The sequence below is a fragment of the Eutrema salsugineum genome, unplaced genomic scaffold (genome assembly GCF_000478725.1).
Source record: "Eutrema salsugineum unplaced genomic scaffold, Eutsalg1_0 scaffold_6, whole genome shotgun sequence".
NCBI classification, from domain to species: domain Eukaryota; kingdom Viridiplantae; phylum Streptophyta; class Magnoliopsida; order Brassicales; family Brassicaceae; genus Eutrema; species Eutrema salsugineum.
Window position 1 is genome coordinate 13,330,224 of NW_006256547.1, and position 16,554 is coordinate 13,346,777.

The 16,554-nt window shown below is 42.8% G+C and overlaps 1 non-coding gene across 1 annotated transcript; it reads left to right on the forward strand.

Moving 5' to 3' along the window:
• Nucleotides 1–6,807: 6,807 nt before the first annotated feature.
• Nucleotides 6,808–6,914, forward strand: LOC112083582. The gene has a single exon (XR_002897718.1). It is a non-coding gene; the product is annotated as a small nucleolar RNA R71 (small nucleolar RNA).
• Nucleotides 6,915–16,554: the final 9,640 nt, after the last annotated feature.

Sequence of the window (16,554 nt, forward strand, 5' to 3'; positions counted from 1 at the left end):
ACGTTATTACCCATTAGTAACAACTTCTAAGTAACTCGACGTAGCAATGATTTTCTGCTCCGTTAAAAACCTTGGAGAAGAACCTCCTTGCCTTCCAAAATCCTCACCAAGGAAAAGAGTACAGAATCATCACCTAAGTTACCTAGTCATTGTTACTGGGTTCTTCATTCTTCAGATAGAGATGTTGAAGATGTGAGCTCCAGCCTCCTGGTGATCGCTGTCCTCTGTGGCAATGAGTGCGTGAGCCTCCTTAGCCATCTCTCTAGCTCTGGAACGAGTGATCCTGCCAGCTACCTCTGGTTCCTCCTTCTCTGAGCTGGTCACGATCATATCATCCTCTCCCTCTTGAAAAGGATTTGCCCTCAAATCAGAATCTGCAACAAAAGGAAGCAAGTCAGAAACATTGAAAGTATCAGAAACATCATACTTACCTTGAAGATCAATCTGATAGGCGTTGTTGTTGATTCTTTTGATGACTGCGAATGGTCCATCAACTCTGGGCATTAGCTTGTTCTTTCGCTCAGCTGGAAATCGCTCCTTCCTCAGATGGATCCACACCAGATCTCCTTCTTCGAAAATCAGTTCCTTTCGTCCTTTGTTGGCATGCTTCTCATACTGCTTTGTCTTTTTCTCGATATTCTCCTTAGCCTTAGCATGAATTCTTCTGACCTGTTCAGCTTTCTCCTTGCCATTCAAACTGCATTTTCCACTTAAAGGCAAAGGGATCAAGTCTAGAGGTGATTGTGGATTAAACCCATATACAATTTCAAAAGGAGAAAAGAGAGTAGCAGAATGCTTAGCGTGATTGTAAGCAAACTCGACATGAGGCAGGCACTCTTCCCATGTCTTGAGGTTACTTTTCACCAAAGTCCTTAGAAGTGTGGACAACGTTCTATTCACCACCTCGGTCTGTCCATCGGTCTGAGGATGACACGTAGTTGAGAATGAGAGCTTTGTTCCCAGCTTAGCCCAAAGCGTTCGCCAAAAGTGTCCTAAGAACTTCGTGTCTCGATCTGAAACGATAACCTGTGGCATTCCATGCAGTCGTACTACTTCCCTGAAAAACAAGTTAGCTACATTCACAGCATCATCTGTCTTGTGGCTAGCGATGAAGTGAGCCATCTTGCTAAACCTGTCAACAACTACAAAAATAGAATCTCTACCATTTCTGGTGCGAGGTAAGCCAACTACAAAATCCATAGAGATATTAGTCCAAGGTTGAGAAGGAATAGGCAAAGGAGTATACAAACCGTGAGGCTGAACTTTACTCTTAGCCATCTTACATACGACACATCTAGAGCAAATTTTCTCAACGTCCTTCTTCATGTTCGGCCAGTAGAAGTGCTCTTGTAGCCCAAGAAGTGTCTTTGTGACGCCGAAATGTCCAGCTAATCCACCTCCATGAGCTTCTTGTACCAGTAACTCTCGAATGGATCCTCGTGGTATGCACAATCGGTTACTGAAGAACAAGTATCCATCCTGTCTATAAAATTTCTCACAGGCAAACTTATGACATTTGGCATAGCTCTCAGAAAAGTCAGTGTCAGATTCATAAAGATCTATAATATGCTCAAATCCAATCAACTTTGATGTTAAAGTCGAAATAAGAGTGTACCTCCGGGATAATGCGTCTGCGACCACATTATCTTTACCTTTTTTGTACTTAACAATGTAGGGGAATGTCTCAATGAACTCCATCCATCGCCCATGTCTTTTGTTAAGTTTCTGCTGACCCTTGAGGTGCTTTAGAGACTCGTGATCGGTATGAATGACGAATTCCTTAGGCCATAAGTAATGCTGCCACGTCTGGAGAGCTCGAACCAATGCGTATAACTCCTTGTCATACGTGGGATAATTCAGCGTTGATCCTCCTAACTTTTCGCTGTAGTAAGCGACGGGCTTCTTATCCTGCATAAGAACTGCTCCAATACCTACACCAGAAGCATCGCATTCAATCTCAAAAGTCTTAGTAAAATCAGAAAGTACTAGTAAGGGCGAATTGATAAGCTTCTCTTTAAGGGCTGTAAAAGCCTGTTTCTTGATGACTTCGGTTAAGGGCGCGGCTATGGTGCTGAAATCACGAACAAAACGCCTGTAGAATCCTGCTAAGCCATGGAAACTTCGGACTTCTCCAATATTCTTGGGGGTTGGCCACTCCTTGATAGCTTTTATCTTCTCTTCATCTACTTTAACTCCTCCTGCACTTACTACAAAGCCTAAGAAAACAATCTCGTTAGTGCAGAATGAACATTTAGATAAATTAGCAAAGAGAGATTGAGAGCGAAGAACATCAAGAACCGATCTGATGTGATCTAGATGTTCTTCCAAACCTTTACTGTAGATGAGGATATCGTCGAAATAAACCACTACGAACACGCCAATGAATGGTCTCAGGGCATGGTTCATTAGTCTCATGAAGGTGCTGGGAGCATTGGTGAGGCCAAACGGCATAACTAGCCACTCGTAGAGTCCCTGCTTTGTCTTGAATGCCGTTTTCCACTCATCCCCTTCCTTCATTCTGATCTGATGATATCCACTCTTCAAGTTGATCTTAGAGAAGATTGTCGACCCACAGAGCTCATCCAGCATATTATCTAGCCTTGGGATCGGATGCGGATACTTCACAGTGATGTTGTTGATAGCTCGGCAGTCTACACACATCCTCCAGGAACCATCCTTCTTTGGCACCAACAGAACTGGAACCGCACATGGACTCAAGCTTTCTCGGATATGGCCTTTGCTCATCAGCTCCTCCACTTGCTTTTGCAGCTCCTTAGTCTCTACAGGGTTGCTTCGATATGCTGGCCTGTTAGGTAAGGCTGATCCTGGTACCAAGTCAATCTGATGCTCTATCCCGCGAATTGGAGGTAGCCCTGGTGGAATTTCTACTGGAAAAACGTCCTTGTATTCCTGCAAAATCTCAAACATAGCACTAGGAAGCTCCTGTGAAGGGTTAGTACTAACAAGGGATTCCTTGTACACAAACATAAAAGTAGTCATTTCAGGATCAAAGAGTTTAGAAAATTCACTGTGGTTTATGTAGAGGCTGTTGGCGACTTTCTCCTTCTCCTTGAGCTTCATTTGAACTTGATCTTGATAAATCTCGGTAGGCGTGAGAGGTAGGAGGGTAATTTTGCGACCTTTGAACTCGAATGAGTGCTTGTTGGTGTAACCGTCGTGTATCACCCTACGATCTGATTGCCACGGTCTGCCTAGCAACACACGACTCGAACCCATGGGAATGACGTCACATAGAATCTCATCTTCATACTTCCCAATGGATAGAGAAACCATCACTTGCTGAGATACGGTCAAGGCTCCACTGTCATTCAACCACTGAAGCTTATACGGCCTTGGATGAGGAATAGTCTTGAGCTGGAGCTTCTTGACCATCTCTTCGCTTGCAGCATTAGTACAACTTCCTCCATCTATGATCAGGCTACAAACTTTTCCTTGAATGAAGCATCTCGTATGGAACAGGTTCTCTCGCTGACAAGTCTCTTCAGGTTGACTCTGAACACTCAAAGTCCTTCTGGCAACCAGCATCTCGCCCACAGCAGCAGCTTCTTCCTCTTCCTCTAATTCGTATTCGGCCTCTGAATCCTCTTGAGGAACTATCTCTCCTCCCTCTTGTAACAAGAAGACCTTCTTGTTTGGGCAATCTCGAGAGTAATGTCCCATTCCTTGACATTTGAAACACCTCACATTGCTGATAGAAGTACCACTTCTTGGTTTGAACTCAGCTTTAGCTTCTTCTTTAAGTCCAGTGGAGGGTGGTTTGATGTCTCTGGAGTAAGCTGGCTTGCTGATCTCCTTAGGCTTCGGCACACTAGGCGTAAATGTGGACTTGAAATTTCGCCTCTTGACTTAAGATTCCACCAATTCAGCCTTATGCACCATCTCTTGTATATCTGCGAAATCCTGAAGTTCCACCTTGTCTTGAATTTCTCGGTTAAGTCCTCCAAGAAATCTCGACATTACCATCTCTTCGCCTCCTCGTAAATCTGCACGAATGAGCAAAGTTTCCAATTCTTGATAATAATCTCGAACAGACTTCGTACCTTGGACAAGGCGCCTAAGTTTGTTGAGTATCTCCCGCTGATGATGGGCTGGAACGAACCGCTTCCTCATCTGTATAACAAGTTGATCCCAAGTAGTAATCGGAAGTTCCCTCAAGCAATTTCTGGTGACTCCCAACTGCTCCCACCATAGAAGCGCATACCCATGAAATTCCGAAACTGCAATCTTCACCTTGTTGAGCTCATAAGTTCCTTGGACCAGAAAATTAGACTCCATCTTCCTTTCCCAATCTAGATAAGCTTCGGGATCATTGGTTCCATGGAAAGGAGGATACTGGATTTTGATATGACGCAGCTGCTGACGTAGAGGATCATAATCTCGAGCATGTCCTCGGCCTCGATCTCGTCTCACAGTTTCTCTGCTATGATCAGAAGCTTCGTCCTCCTCATAGTATTCTGGATCTGATTCCAGGGTAACTCGATGCCCAGCAATATATTCCTCTCGGCGGTGCTGACGATCTACCCTTGGGCCATCTCGTTCTGCACCAGTAGGATTCCTCCTCGGATTAAACGTAGTCTCTCTGCCCCCAATCTGGCTTCGACTGGACTTAGCTTTAGTCCTGGCTTCGGAAGGTGTTGGGTGGCGTGGAAGTTTCCGGGAAGATCCTATGTGCCCTTTACCCTTTGCTAAGCGCATTGCTTCCGAAGGAGTTGGAGTTTGAGACGACTCTTCTCCACTTGCACTGAGGTCTTTGAGCAGATCCGTCATCTTCGTCTCGAACTTGTCATTGAGTTGTTCGATTTGTTGTGTGAGCTGAGTTGCTATGGCTTGATTCGCTTCTTTAATTTGTTGAGACATTGCTCGGTTCAGAGCTTCCATCGCCTCAGCCGAAAGCTCCATGGTAACGAAACAGCCGAAAAATACAAAGATTTTAGGCCTAAACGCAAACGACAACTCGAAGACTCCTAACGAATGCGAAACACGAAGACTATCAAAACCCCTAGACACGATACGAAGCAATGAAACTAAAACTAACAAAATTTCGGACACCACACGACACAATGGATAAGCAGCAAAGACCAGATCGATGCAACCTAACGACGATATAGAAGTGATGCAGCGAAACAAACTAAAACGAACACGATTAACAAATTTCAAAACAAAACGAATGATACGATTCGATAACTCTTAACAAACCTAACGAAAACGATAACGAAACAAACCCTAGACACGAAACAATAAGAATCGACCTAATCAAGAATTCAAACGATGAAAGCAGAGATCGACACCAGCTAATCTAGGTTTAGAATCGAAAATTTCAAAGTACAGAGATTAGGGTTAGAGTTCGCTCAGCCTTTGGTTCAGAGTTGGCTCTGATACCACGTGATACGATCCTAGATGATCGATTCTGAAGGAAAGGCAACAGATAACGCGAGGTCGCGATTTGAAGGGATAGATGCGATGAAAACGGTTTAAGGAACAGTGATGGTGGTGCGACGAAGATGCGATGGTGTCGTGTAGGTGTTATAGTGATCGCGACGATGTATCGAGATGTTGGTTATGCGGATCGAGTTGAAGACTCGATATGGTTGTGTGTGGCTCGTCGCAAAGGGATCGATGATGGTGATGAAGGAGAGATCGATTCGATGGGGTGGTGGTGGTAGTGTGATAATCGAACGGATGATGATGGAGAGATAGTAGAATCTCTTGTAAACAGATTAGTTTTAAGAGATTCGAATTTCAGAGTTTTTAGTTCTCAGAAATCAAAGAGAGAAGAACACGTTAAAAGTTTGATCAAAATTCTTCACTGAATATGACTTAGGCGATTTTCTCTTTTTTATAGACTAAGAGAGAAAATCGCAGCCCTAATAACAAAACAACATGGAGTTTGAAATAAAACAACAAGAAGTTTAATTTAAAAATAAAACAGCGAGGCGTCCCTTCTAAACCTAAGTGGTGCGCCTAAAACAACTAGTGCACAAGTCATTGTGACTTTGCACGTTATTACCCATTAGTAACAACTTCTAAGTAACTCGACGTAGCAATGATTTCTGCCTCGTTAATAACCTTGGAGAAGAACCTCCTTGCCTTCCAAAATCCTCACCAAGGAAAAGAGTACAGAATCATCACCTAAGTTACCTAGTCATTGTTACAGGGTTCTTCATTCTTCAAGATAGAGATGTTGAAGATGTGAGCTCCAGCCTCCTGGTGATCGCTGTCCTCTGTGGCAATGAGTGCGTGAGCCTCCTTAGCCATCTCTCTAGCTCTGGAACGAGTGATCCTGCCAGCTACCTCTGGTTCCTCCTCCTCTGAGCTGGTCACGATCATATCACCTGGTCTTGTGGGTTAGCTACATTGGTGTTCCTGTAAGAAAGGTTTGGATTGGCATTACCATACTGATATCTCTGGAACCTCTGATTCCCAATGTAGTTAAGCTCCTCTTGGGTAAGACCTTCTTCACTTATGTTCTCAAAGATTTGAGAAGGTTCCTCATACTCTCCAACAAAATGCATTGGCTTTTGAGTGGTGAATTTCAGCTTGTCCAATTCACTCCTCAACTCCTTAACTTCCCTAGAGAGCCTCTGTTCTGAGCTTGAACCTTCAGACCTGTTTGATCTGTCATAGTCTTCACCATAAGTATCATTGCTCAATGCTAAGTTCTCCACTAGCTCTAAAGCAGCATGTATCTCTTTACCCAGAAAGTTTCCATTGGAAGCAGTATCCAGCTGGTTTCTAATCTTGGGAAGAGCTCCCCTATACAGTGTGCTGAGAAGAGAAGCCTCACTAAACCCATGGTGTGGGCATTGGTTTGTGTAGCTCCTGAATCTCTCATATGCTTCACCAAAACTTTCATTGCTGTGCTGAGTGAAGCTAGAGATTTGGTTCCTCAGTTTTGCAGTTCTTGAGGTGGAGAAGAACTTAGATAAGAAGGCTTGCTTGCATTGCTCCCAGATTTGAATGGAGCCTCTTGGAAGATTCTTTTCCCATTGATGAGCTTTGTCACCAAGACTGAATGGGAATAGTCTTAGCTTGAAGCTGTCTTCTGAAACTCCATTAATCTTGGTCAGATCACACACCTTATCAAACTGGTCCAAGTGTTCCAAGGGATCTTCCATTGCTAACCCATGGAACTTTGAGTTCTGGACCATATTCAGCAAAGATGCCTACTTCGAAGTTGTTGTTTTGCACAGGTGGTGCCTGAATACCAGCTCCATACTGATGAGCATTGGCCCTGTCATTCTCTCCAACATAGACTTGGGGTTGCTCATATCTTCTTTGCTGTGGTTGGAAAGGGTGGGGTTGGTGGTGCACTTGTTGTCTTTGTTGAACATTGGCCTGATGCCTTTGTTGATGAGCTTGAGCTTGTCCTTGGTGGACATAAGCTTGTTGATGGTGCACCTGTTCCTGATGAACATTACCCTGATGAAGCCTTTGACCAACTCCATTACCCTGAGCCTGTTGCTCCTGAACCGGTTGTTCTATATCTACCACGTGATCTTTTTGGTCTTCCATGTCAGCCTGATCAATCTGTCTACCACGTCTGTCCCTTCTCCTCCTTGGTACCAAAAGGTTGATGTTGTCGTTGAGAGGGAAAGTTGGACCACAGCTTCTTGATCTAGACCTGGTGTTCATACACCTGAAATCACAAACAGAACTTGAAAGGAATCAGTAAAAACAAGAAAGTAAGCACTTGATCTCAAGAACAGATCAGAGCTTAATGCTAATCAACCACAATTTGGCAACGGCGCCAATTGATAGACAAGACTTTTTAGGGTCTCAGGGCTATCAATCCCCTTGTCAATGTAGCACAAAGAGGTTTATCAATCCAGATGTGGTGTTAGACACTAAACTATGTGATCAAGTTCTTAATTCAAGCAAACAAGAGTGATTTTGATTAACTAATGACAACTAACAACTTAAACAGGTTTAAAGACAAATGACAATGACAAATGATGTGAATATGATGTGATGGAGGCATGAGATTCTAGACATGATAGTTGGTTAGGGTGCTTTGGTGCTAAACCAGAAATGCTAATGACAATGATGAGACATGATTCAAGTGATTAAGAACTCTAATCTAGGTTAATCCTCTCATGAAGGTATTAACCCCTACACTAATCCATTTTCAAACCAAATTCCCATTTGTGAAATATGAATCAATATGCATTAATAAACAGTTCTCAATGATCATTCAAGCAAATAACAATACATCACCATGCAGAAAAATGCTTAAACCTCTAATACAACTCTTTCAGGAATTTCATCAAACACTTTTGGTGCATGAAATTCCCAGAATCTAGATCTCAAGTGATTATCAAGGATCTAACATAGAGAACAGTTGTTTAGAGAAATGAATCAATGAATCCAGCCCTAAGCATTCCTAATCTAACACTTTAGCACCCTAACCTACACATCTAGAACCTCATTAAGGTAACTACTCACTAATCATGATCAACACACTAGATCCTTTGCAAGATGTGTTGTTAATCATGATTAGAAGTTTAAATTTGATGATAAGAAATGATGAACAAGATGGAAAGAAACTGCAAATCGATTTGAAACTCTCTAAAACAAAGTGTATTAAGTAGGTTTTTCACCAAAGGGGAAAAAAGACTAAAAGTAGATTAAGTCTTTTCTACAAATTAAGTCTAAAAACCTTATAAAGGAGGCTTGGGCGAACCGGGTCAACCCGGAACAAACCGGGTACTGACCCGGCCTTGATGGGTAAGTGTAGGTTTGCCACGGTCTGGTGTGCTCTTGGAGTGACCGTGGCAATCCTGACCGTGTCAAAGTCTTTACTTGTGTTCTTGGTTCCTTTTGATGCCACGGTCTGATCAAGCTTCATCTGGAACTCGTAGCAAGTTACCGTGTCAAACGCCGAAGATGTGTAAAGGTTGCCACGGTCAAGCCCCCAGACCGTGGCATTCTGACCGTGCCAAAACCCGCATGCATGTGAAATCCTTCCCAGCCAAGTCTATGCTTGCCACGGCCAAGTCTCAGGCCGTGGCATTGAAATCGTGTCAAAAGCCGAAGCTGTGTAGAAGTTGTCTCCAGCCACTTGTTCATTACGGTCAAGTCCCAGACCGTGGCATTCAGCTCGTGCCAATCGCCGAAGGTTGCAAGAAGTTGCCACGGTCAAGCCTTAGACCGTGGCATTTAGGCCGTGTCAATCGCCGAAGGTTGCAAGAAGTTCCTCTCAGCCAAGTGTGTGTTTGCCACGGTCAAGTGTAGACCGTGGCATGAAGATCGTGTCATTTTCCGAGTGTGCACAAAAGTTGCCACGGCCAAGTGTGGACCGTGGCATTCCATCGCGGCATGCTTAACTTAGTCGCTCTGGGCTGTCTGGACCGTCTCGCATTCCGGAGAGTGTAACTTCCTGGAGACTTGTCCGAATTGAGTGATTCCGGTTGCAGAAGACAGAGGACTCATTTGTCTCCAACTTTGATGAAGGAAGTTTCAGTGCTTGGGAAGTGTAATGTTTCCTGGACGGCACATCTTTGAAGTGCATTTACACGACCAGAGAAAGGCGTCTAGACATGTGTCCAATCCGGAGACCGTATCTTTCTGCTCAAAGCTTTGAATTGACTGATCTCGGATGTTCTGGAAAGAAGACTCAAATGTCTCTATTCTCATGAAGGCCCTGGAAACTGAATCGGCCTGGAAGTGCACCGTCCTTCGCATCCTTAAGAACTGATCTGCTCGGTCCGGAATACCTGCGAGACAGGGGTTCCTTCCGACGAGCTTACCTCTCTGCTCACGCGTTCGAATTTCACGATTCCACTTGCTATGAGACCGTGCTCCAATGCTTTCCAACTTCTATGAAGCACCCGCCGTCTGAATCGGACCGGAAGGCTCCCCGGACAGGCGATTTCTGAGGCACGTTCACACCCGGAGATTTTGGCCGATACACTTCATTCACGGTACATGAAAATGGCCGGTAAAGCTTCCCGCGGTACATGAAAATGGCCAGTAAAACCTTCCTGGCCAGCGAGAATGGCTGATAATCTCCCAAGACCCAATTTTTCCACTTTTTCAAGCTTTGCTCACCATTCCACCTCCTGGATTCATCTTTTCAGCTCCATATTCACCTGATAGACACTCAAAACATGCAAAGACTCATTGGGACCTAATGCATCTCCTAAGTTCTATAACAAACCCTAAGGACCTAAAATGCATGAAATAAAACATGATTTAGAATGATTTATGCAACCTAAATGATGCAAATTATGTACATATCAGCTTCCTCCACTTCTAGGTAAGACCTGACTAGCATAAGGGTCTCCTCTGGTAATGCATCATCAATTGGGACCTGTTCTTCAATCCTCAACCTGGAGAGGTGATCTGCGGCTCCGTTTTCAATGCCTTTCTTGTCAAGTATCTCCATATCAAACTCTTGGAGTAATAGGATCCACCTCAACAACCTCGGCTTAGCGTCCTTCTTAGCCATCAGATATCTCAAGGCTGCATGATCTGTGTAAACTGTAACCTTTGATCCCACTAGATAACTCCTGAATTTATCAAATGCAAACACAATGGCAAGCATTTCCTTCTCGGTGGTGGCATACTTTTCTTGAGCCGAGTCTAAGGTGCGGCTTGCATAGTAGATCACATGGAGCTTCTTATCTTTCTTCTGCCCCAAGACAGCTCCGACGGCATAGTCAGATGCATCAGTCATCAATTCGAATGGTAAAGACCAATCAGGGTGATATGATCAAGAACAGCTTAGGAACGGAGGAGACTGAAGGAGAACAAGGAGAGCCTGAACCAGAATCGAATGAAGACCAAGAGCAGCTGAAACCCGAGGAAGCAAGTATAGACGAAGATAAAGACTTGCATCTTCCGATTGGTCCATTGACGAGATCAAGAGCAATGAAGTTCAAGCAAGCTTTTCACAAGCTATTACACACCATTCAGGGCAATCTTAACTGTGCTAACCCAACTACACTGGTTGTGATACAAGCCACTTAAGAGTTCATCAAGAGAGGTGTTGTGACTTGTTCTATTTTTTCCTTCGTTTGGTTTTGTCCCAATTGGGTTTTCCAAACAAGGTTTTTAATGAGGCTTGTTCACAACACTTTCACAAAAGGCCTCTTGATGGAAACTTAGCCCATTTTGTTCACCAGATGCGATCAAGAAAGAGAGGAGCTTATTTTCAAATTCAAACTAGTCTAAGTCTTAGTCATTGAGTCTTTAAGTCGTCTTAGTTGTCTTTGTTATTTCCTATGTGTTCGAGACTCTATATGTATTGCTCTTGTCTTTCTTTCCAATCTATCAAACCTTTTATTTCTAAAACTCTCTCTAAATCGTTTGATCACCAGCTTGATTAGTGAATTCGGATTATATCCTTTCATTACAAGCTTTTTATTTCTGTTGATAGTCTAAGAGATCTTTCATCTCTCTTAGAAGTGTCAAGGCGTTTTCCCCGCGTTACATCATATTTCCTCGCGCCATATTCATTCTTTTCATTCCGCAATACCTCAAACCATCAAATTTAGAGATCACAATCATTGGAGAGAAGTCCAGGGCTTGATCCTCACCTAGGATCATATCAAGTGGTATCAGAGCAAATCTCCAAACCCAGGTTGTGTCTTTTCGTGTTTAACGATTTTATGACTTTTCATATTCTATTTTGATCGTGACAATTTATGTGAAACTAGTCAAATTGTGCTCTCTAGCATCTGATCTCTCTAGTTTATATTACAAGTCATCCAGAATTTCAAAGAATTTTCATGGAGAGAATTAGGGTTTCTAAAAGTCCGATTGTCGTATCATGTTCTGTATCGAATTTGATCAATTTTAAAACTAGCGTGTGTTTTCTTCGAGCTCTTTTACTGGTTCTTTTACTTGTCATCTGAACAGGTACAATGGAGGAATCGGCTCATGAGAAAGAAGACCCCGCGAACCCAAGCGGATCGACAAACAAACTTATGATGGACGCTATGATGACTCAAATGATGTCTCTTATGCGGCGGGAGTTTGAAAATATGAGATCTGACATGGAGAAGATGGTTTCGGACAAACCAAGAAAGAGCAGTGACCATTCGGCTTCGGAGCAATACTACAGCAACTCCTCTAGAGCTCGTTCATCAAGAAGAAGAGTAAGCGATAGAGAAGAAAGAAAGCCAAGGTCTAGCGACCCTATGGGCAGCCTCAAGCTCATGATTCCTGAATTCAGAGGCACAGCTGATCCGGAAGAGTATTTGGAGTTGGAAAAGAAGATTGAACTTGTGTTTAACTGCTGAGACTACACCACCGAGCACAAGATAAAGCTGGCCCCAACAGAGTTTAAAGACCATGCCCTAAGCTGGTGGGATAACCTAGTCACGACTAGAAGAAGAATCGGAGAAGATCCCATCGAATCATGGAACCAATTGAAGGCGATCATGAGAAGAAGATTTGTACCAAGTCATTACCACAGAGAACTGCATTTCAAACTCAGGAGTTTAACCCAAGGAAGCCGATCTGTAGAAGAATACTACAAGGAGATGGAAACTCTCATGATGAGAGCTGATATTCATGAAGACAGGGAAGCAACGATGGCTAGATTCATGGGAGGATTAAACAGAGAAATTGTTGATCGATTAGAGGTGCATCACTACGTGGAACTAGAGGAACTGTTGCACAAGGCTATTATGTTCGAGAAACAGCTCAAGAGAAGAAACTATAAACCTAGCTACGGATCAACCAAGCCAAGTTTTCAGAAGGATGAGAAAACGAGTTTCCAAAAGGAGTTTAAGCCATTCTTCAAGACTAAGGGTGAAGAACAGAGCGTCAAAGGAAAAGAAGTGGTGACTACCTCCAAGAATAGAGATATTCAGTGTTACAAGTGCAAGGGTTATGGTCACTATGCGAGTAGCTGTTCCAACAAGAAGATAATGATCATTAAAGAGAATGGAAAAGTGGAAACTGAAGAAGAACAGTCTGAAGATGAGGAACAAATAGAGATGCCTGCTCGAGGAAAATTATTGGTAACTAGAAGGACTCTGAATGTTCAAACTAAGCCTGAGGGAAACGAGCAAAGGGAAAATTTATTTCACAGCCGATGTATGGTGCAAGGAAGAGTCTGCAGCTTAGTAATAGATGGTGGAAGCTGTACTAACGTGGCTAGCGAGTCTATGTAATATGAACCTCCCTGAATCGGCACTCTAAAGACTGGATCTAACAAGCTTTATCTTCTGAAATTACAATGAACTGAAGAGTAAAGGAATGAATCGATGGGTCGCACAAAGGCTGCGGAAGACCTTTGATTTACCGGTTTGATTCTGAGGATATTACACACCTAAGAATCTGGTGTTTGAGAGATATGACACACTCACAAACTAAGATGTTCAAAGAACAAATGATCTTACTTTAGAAAGGTTTTTAGATAAATGAAAGATGGTTTCTCAAATGAGATTACAAGAGAATATAAAGGAAAGAAGAGAGTCTCGGCCATCAATAAGCATACTTAGGAAATACAAGTGTGAGCTGTCTAAGTTGAATTCAAATGTCTCTATACGCTCCTCTTCTCTTGGCCGACTCTTTGGGCTAAACTTAGTGGACCTTATTGAGAGAGTGATCCAACCTTGCCTCATTAAAAACCCATCACTAGAAAACCCATTGGGACAAAACTAGTGGTGGGGAAAAAGAGTACAAGATTGGATCACAAGTCCACTAAGCTTCAAGGACTTGGATCACAACCAAAGTATTTGTGATGAACTCTTTTCCCTCTTGAGCCGAGTGTTGTGCTTGCCTTAGAACTCCACCTACGGCCTCCTTAAGCTTCTTAGTCCTTGATCTTGTCATGGGCCCATTCGGAATGACTAAAGCATCTTTTTGTTCAGACCCTTGCTCCTCAGCTACAAGCTCTCTTTCCTCAGGTTCTAGCTCTATGTCTTCAGTGCTGTCCATGATCACATCATCCCCCCTTTCTTGAAAAGGATTTGACCTCAAATCTGGATTATCTGCATAAAAAGGAGCTAAGTCAGCTATATTAAAACTCGGACTCACTTTGTACTTACCTTCAAGATCAATGTGATACGCATTATCATTGATTTTTTTTGTGATTTAAAGGGGCCATCAACTCTTGGCATGAGCTTAGATTTCCTTTCAGCTGGAAATCTTTCTTTCCTCAAGTGTACCCACACGAGATCTCCTTCTTCAAACACTAGCTTGCGGCGGCCTTTGTTGGCGTGTTTAACATACTGCTTTGTCTTCTCCTCTATGTTAATTCTAGCCTTCTCATGGATCTGCTTTATTAGTTCAGCCTTCTTTTTGCCATCTACACTTTCTCGCTCACTCAAAGGCAAGGGAATTAGATCCAAGGGAGATAAAGGATTAAAACCATAGACAATTTGGAATGGAGAATACTTAGAAGCAGAATGAACAGAATGGTTGTATGCAAATTCTACATGCGGCAAACAGTCTTCCCAAGTTTTGAGATTCTTTTTAATCAAAGCTCGCAACAATGTAGATAGGGTTCTATTAACTACTTCGGTTTGTCCATCAGTTTGGGGGTGACAAGTAGTTGAGAAAAATAATTTAGTGCCTAACTTAGACCATAGGGTTTTCCAAAAGAAACTTAGGAACTTGGTATCTCTATCAGACACAATGGACCTAGGCATACCATGCAATCTTACGACTTCTTTAAAGAACAACTGAGCTACATGTGATGCATCATCAGTTTTGTTGCATGCTATGAAATGTGCCATTTTAGAGAACATATCAACCACAACAAATATCGAATCTTTGCCAGTCCTAGTTCTAGGCAATCCAAGCACAAAGTCCATAGATATATCGTCCCAAGGATGCGAAGGTATAGGTAAAGGAGTATACAAACCGTGAGGCTTAAGTGTGGACTTAGCCTGTTTACATGTCGAGCACCTTGCACAGATCCTTTCTACGTCTCTCTTCATGTGTGGCCAATGAAAATGGTCTTGCATTACTTTCATAGTTTTAGCAATCCCAAAATGTCCCATGAGGCCACCTCCATGAGCTTCCCTGACTAATAAGTCTCGAATAGAACAGTTAGGAATACACAGGCGATTATCAAAGAATAGAAATCCTTCTTGTCTAAAGTATCGGCCACTAGCAAACTTTTCACAGGCTTGGTATATCTCTTTAAAGTCAGTATCAGAAGCATACATATGTTTTAGCTGCTCAAAGCCAATCAGCTTATCATCAAGAATAGAGAGAAGAGTATACCTGCGAGACAATGCATCGGCTACAACATTGTCCTTACCTTGCTTATACTTGATAACATAAGGGAAGGTTTCTATGAACTCAACCCACCTAGCGTGTCTTTTGTTAAGCTTTTGCTGACCCTTCAAATGTTTAAGAGACTCATGATCGGTATGTATAACAAATTCCTTGGGCCACAAGTAGTGTTGCCATGTTTGAAGAGCCTGAATTAAAGCATATAGTTCCTTGTCATAAGTTGGATAGTTTAGAGTGGATCCTCCGAGTTTCTCACTAAAGAAGGCTATAGGCTTCTTATCCTGCATCAAAACTGCACCAATGACTATACCAGAGGCGTCACACTCTATTTCAAATGTTTTAAGGAAATCAGGAAGAACAAGTAAAGGGGCATGGGTGAGCTTATCCTTTAGGACCGTAAAAGCTTCTTCTTGTGCTGATCCCCACTTGAATCCTACGTCTTTCTTGATAATCTCAGTGAGAGGTGCAGCTAGAGTGCTAAAATCTTTGACAAACCTCCTATAAAAACCCGCGAGACCATGAAAACTCCTCACGTCTCCAATGCTCTTAGGGGTTGGCCATTCCCGAATTGCTTTAACCTTTTCCTCATCGACTTTGATGCCATCTGCACTCACCACAAATCCTAAAAACACAAGGTTATCTGTACAAAACGTGCACTTCTTCAAATTTGCGTAAAGCGTTTCTTTCCTAAGCACATCTAGCACAGATTTCAGATGATCAATATGCTCTTCCAAGTTTTTGCTATAAACTAGAATATCATCAAAGTACACGACCACAAAAACTCCTATGAATGCTCTAAGCACATGATTCATTAATCTCATGAATGTACTAGGTGCATTAGTTAACCCAAATGGCATAACAAGCCACTCATATAGCCCATGCTTAGTTTTAAATGCAGTTTTCCATTCATCCCCTTCTTTCATCCTAATTTGATGATAGCCACTTTTTAAATCTATCTTAGAAAAGATACTAGAACCATGTAATTCATCTAGCATATCATCAAGCCTAGGAATAGGGTGTCGATACTTCACCGTGATATTGTTTATCGCCCTACAATCGACACACATGCGCCAACTCCCATCCTTTTAGGGCACAAGTAACACAGGTACGGCACAAGGGCTCATACTCTCCTTGATGTGTCCCTTCTCCATTAGCTCATTCACCTGCCTTTGGAGTTCCTTAGTCTCCACAGGGTTGGTTCTATACGCAGGCTTATTAGGCAACGATGCACCAGGCACAAAGTCAATTTGGTGTTCTATGCCTCGAATCGGGGGTAGCTTTTTTGGATTATCCTCAGGGAAAACGTCTTGATATATCTGCAAAAGATCGTTCATTTTA